The sequence below is a fragment of the Rhododendron vialii genome, chromosome 10a (genome assembly GCF_030253575.1).
Source record: "Rhododendron vialii isolate Sample 1 chromosome 10a, ASM3025357v1".
Lineage (NCBI taxonomy): Eukaryota > Viridiplantae > Streptophyta > Magnoliopsida > Ericales > Ericaceae > Rhododendron > Rhododendron vialii.
The window spans coordinates 10,171,695-10,176,486 of record NC_080566.1 but is presented as its reverse complement, the minus strand read 5'-3'; the positions used below and the strand labels follow the sequence as shown (position 1 = coordinate 10,176,486).

Genomic DNA, 4,792 nt, shown 5'->3' with positions numbered 1-4,792 from the left:
TACCGATATCTGCTCAAGCTGATTTTTTGGTTGAATATAATACTCTGTCTGTCTTACAAGATACATGGTTTAGATTACCACATTACTTGCATGGTGGGATCTACAAATGGAGGTGGTGGAAACTTGGGGTTTTCCACCTATGGTGGAGGGAATTTAATCTCGTTTTTTTTTTGGTAATTAAAATTTTAACCAAGGCAAACAACACAGGCACACATAAAAAAAAACAACCAGCTATACAAAATATATATTTGATCCAGCTAAGAAAAAAAAGAAGAAGAAGGCGTGCATGATCCATTTGTACATGTACAGCATGACATTTGCAGAATTATATATTCTTCACTCTCTGCCTCTTCTTCTTAACAAATCTCTCTCTCTCTCTCTCTCTCTCTCTCTCTCTCTCTCTCTCTCTCTCTCTCCCTCCCTCCTTATTCTAGCTTTGTTAGCAGAGATGGCTCAAACGTGTCCCAACCCTGCTCAAGAATGTTTCCAAAACCCTACTCAAGGAGGTACACTCCCCAGCCTCCTTTTTTGTTATCAATTTTTATCAAACAGTAACGTGAGTCCCAGTTTTTGGATTTTTACTCTTATAGTCTTGTGCAATTATTCAAGGTTCCAATTTAGTCCCAATTTAACCCCCTAGGAATGAATGATTTATTATTACTGCCTTTTTATTGGCCATTCTCTTTAGAGAAATGATAATTCCAAAGCTTCTTTTTTTTTTTTTTGGGCCAAAATTGGAGTGCAGAAAAGCCTTATACCTTGTGAAACGTACAATGATTTTATGCACTACAAATTTGGCACCAATAAAAACAGTTTTAGCAATAGCAACACCCTTCTCCTTTTTGGGTGCATTTTTTTCCAATTGGGCTATTGAAACTTAATAAATCAAGATTCAACAATTTGATATATATTAATTAATTATTACCATTTATTTCTAATAGAGAATCCTCTTTTGTTTGTTCAGTATATTTTTTAGGGAATTGATTTTGGCGCTCCAGTTTTAGCCACTGACACTTCACTTTGTGTTTTGATCATATAAGAAAACAAAACTAAAAATGAAGTCTCATTGGTTAAAAATGGAGTGCCAAAATCACATCATTTTTTTATCGGCATTTGTTCAGTAATTGTTGCTTACGGGTCTGTGTAATAGACTGAAGTACGCCAGTCTAGGACTCTAGGTATCTTTATATTTTAGCTTTGGTAGATGAGAAAATCTTCTTTACAGAGGTGCAGTATACAAGTGTTTACAGCACTCAATCATGACCGTTTAAAAGTGGTTCAGATGGTTCAAATATTAATGAAACTTTTTTGGGGAAGAATTAATTGTGACCGATCATAATTGAAAAATGAATCTCAGCCATTGATTGAGCGAATAGACGGCTAATATTGCACCACTCCATGAACAATTTTGTTTACGGAGCCTCCTTGAAAAAGACTCTCTTAGTAGATAGCCCAAACAGAAAAATCATTCTCCAGCAGTCTTGGTATACGTCTCTCTATTAGTAGAGTGCCTCAACATTAATTTGTAGTGATCCATGCACTGTGCAAAAGGCATAGAGGAGAAATTACTATTTATTCTCCTCTCTCTCTCTCTCTCTCTCTCTCTCTCTCTCTCTCTCTCTCTATATATATATATATATATATATATATATATATATATATATATATATACATATATTTATTTATTTATTCTTTCTGTTCTTCTCCCCTTCTATTTACTACTACCCCTGTTCTTCTCCCCTTCTATTTACTACTACCACTTTATTCGGCTTTTGATACTCTCTCTGATCAGAATCATGTGACAACCAAGTCCATCACGGAGCAAGGGAGGCTCGCAAAGGTCCCCTTACGGCATGGTAACTTCTCCAACCGATTAAGCTCTTGTCTAGTTGTTTTTGTTGTTGTCATCGTCTTCATAGCTTTTATCTAATCAATCCTTCAGTTTGATCCATGCACTTCTGGGCAGTTTTGGTCCTGTGGAATGTGGATCCATTCCGGACACCCAATATACTGTGATTGAAAGCAATCGCATCTTAAGCTTCGTAGAGAATTATGTCCCCGCAGGCAGGGATGGACCCAAAAAGGGTCACGCGGGGCACGTGCCTCCACTCGAACGCATGCTTCATTCAAAATTAAAATATTTTTTAAATATTTTTGTATAAATTAGCATAATTATAAAAGTGTGCTAATATATAATAGGGCTGTTCCGGCGACACCTAAAATAACACTCCAAAGTTTTTGATCAAATTTTAATGATCTGAACCGTTCAATTTGTTTAAAACGTGTTTTTAAGGGTACTTGAGAGAAATCAGGTAATAGTATGACCGAGAAGTGCTCGATCCAAACAGTTTTCATAAAATAATATATAGACATTTACGAAAAATTGTTTGGATCAAGCACTTTTCGATCATATTTTGAGCTGATTTTTTGTGGGTACCCTTAAAAACATGTTTTAAACACATTGAACGGTTCAGATCATAAAAATTTGATCGGAAACTATGAAATTGAGATTTGTGCCTTTTTTTAGATACTCCCTCCGTCACAATTTACTTGTCTCAGTTCTATTCTAACTGGATAAAAAAACTAGTTATATCTTTAAATTGGTAATGAATTTTACATCCAATATTGATCTTGTTTGATAGATCTCGATTTGTTTTATAATACAATATTTTCAAAATCACATAAAACATTATAAATTATAATATATAATCAATTGAAAAGTACATGGCATGAACTCTCAAAAGTGACAATTAAATTGGTACGGATGTAGTATTTTTTTAGGTGTCCCCGAAATCGCCCCAAATATATAAACATACACACTTTGCATATATCTTGAAAATACACATATAGAATTAGTTTTATACCTGAATTTCATCATATGATACATTTATGCTTGTTGCTTTTCGAGCTGTTTGTCTATTTGGACCTATTTTTTATTGATTCTCTTTATTTGTAACAGTTTGGGAGAAATATTTTAAAATAAAGTCATTAACAAAACTAGCAAAATTTGTCGATGATCATTTAAAACATACTTTAAAATTTTGTGCTCAGTTTTATCTAATTTAACTTAAAGTATGCATTATAAATTTTTGTAGTTAGTAATGTATGTTTTAATTTTTTACGATTTTATTGGTTGACTAAAAAAAATGAACTTTCGCTATTATGATTAATAGGTGCCCCCACTAAGCTATATACATGAATCCGTCCCTGCCCGCAAAATTACCAAAAAAATAAACTATTTGGATGTCAATAGATATACTAATATTTCACGTTTGTGAAAGACAAAAAATGGACCGTAAAGGTTTGAAAATCACATTTGTGTCTTTTTGTTGTCTTCAAATAGTGAATTGTTGATAAAGCTATCATAGCTATAGGAATATGAATAGTTTGCCCACCATGGACTAATAACTGCCCAGAACAAGACATGAAATTATTCAGTAATCCGGGAGCACTACGACTTGGTGGTCCGGATTATTTCACGACCACACATTCTTGTTTGGTCTATGACCAAGTATATGGACCCCACATAAATGAGTGTAGTAATAAAGTGGTCCGGAAGTGCTCCCGGCCAGATTTATGAAACTACTCTCTCTCTCTCTCATTTGGTTGGATTTGATCATGTTTTGTTTTGCAGTTTCGGGACATTGTGTTGCTGTTGCACTTGTTGCACTAAAACTTGCCGCGTACTTAAGTTTTTCTCTTGTATTTGTGGCTTTCCTACTTGTTGCATCTGACGGCAACAGATCCCTTCTTGTTATGGTGGTGCCCCCGTTGCGTGGTCTTTGATTTCTACTTAATTCCATACCTTATTACTCCGTCCGTCACAATTTAAATGTCTCTACAGGAGATCGTATAATTTTGTACCTAAAAAATAAAGTCCTTGCGGAATTAATTTTTAATTTTTTTTCGCACCGTTCAAAGGCTTTCAGTGAGTACTTCCTAATAGTGCAAAAATTTTGGAAAAATATTACCAAAAGTACGATTTTTATGAGGTCAAAGTTACACGATCTTCCATAGTAAACATTTAAATTGGAAGAAATGGAGTATATCCTTATTATATAGACATAATAAAATGTTGATTAGCCGTTCATGTCATGTGGGGGTGCGCTAAAACTGTAATGCTTATTCATGTGTGAGTGTGACCATTTGAATTGGAACAGAGGGAGTATATCCTTTTTCTCCATGTATATGTATGGGCCTATCCAAGACTACACCCATATGTCTCTTTATGATGTTCAAATTTAAGTGATCGAGATGTTTGTGTTTTAAATGACTTCCTATCGTGTGTGTTGGAATCAGAATTTATGATCTGGATTTTCATTTGCCATTCCGGACTCACTGTCTAACTTTATAATTAAGACTTCTAATTACATGCACGACATATGGACGCAAGAATTGAAAGTTAGATTGACAAACATTAAAAAAGAATTTTAACATATGGCGATTTTAATTTTGGTCCTAGCAATTATAAGAATACTTGTAAAAAGAGAACAATATTACATACATACATATACATATCTATAATATTCGGTCATTTTAAGGACCTCCCCATTTCTCTCATTTCCCGTTTGAATTTCGATGATTCGAACCACTCAATGTGTTCGGAACGTGATTTTAAGAGTATCCGCAAGAAATTGGCAAAACAAATGACTGGGAAGGGCTTCATCCGAGCAGTTTTTGTTTGAACCGTTCGATAAAAAACAAACAAAAACTGCTCGGATGAAGCCCTTTCCGATCATTTTTTTGTTGATTTTTTGCGGGTATCCTTAAAATCACTCTCTAAACACATTGA

The 4,792-nt window shown here is 34.3% G+C and overlaps 1 long non-coding RNA gene across 1 annotated transcript; it reads left to right on the top strand.

Moving 5' to 3' along the window:
- Positions 1–378: 378 nt before the first annotated feature.
- Positions 379–4,184, top strand: LOC131303325 (uncharacterized). Its single transcript, XR_009191946.1, has 3 exons — positions 379–506; positions 1,793–1,856; positions 3,635–4,184. It is a non-coding gene; the product is annotated as an uncharacterized LOC131303325 (long non-coding RNA).
- The last annotated feature ends 608 nt before the right edge of the window (positions 4,185–4,792 follow it).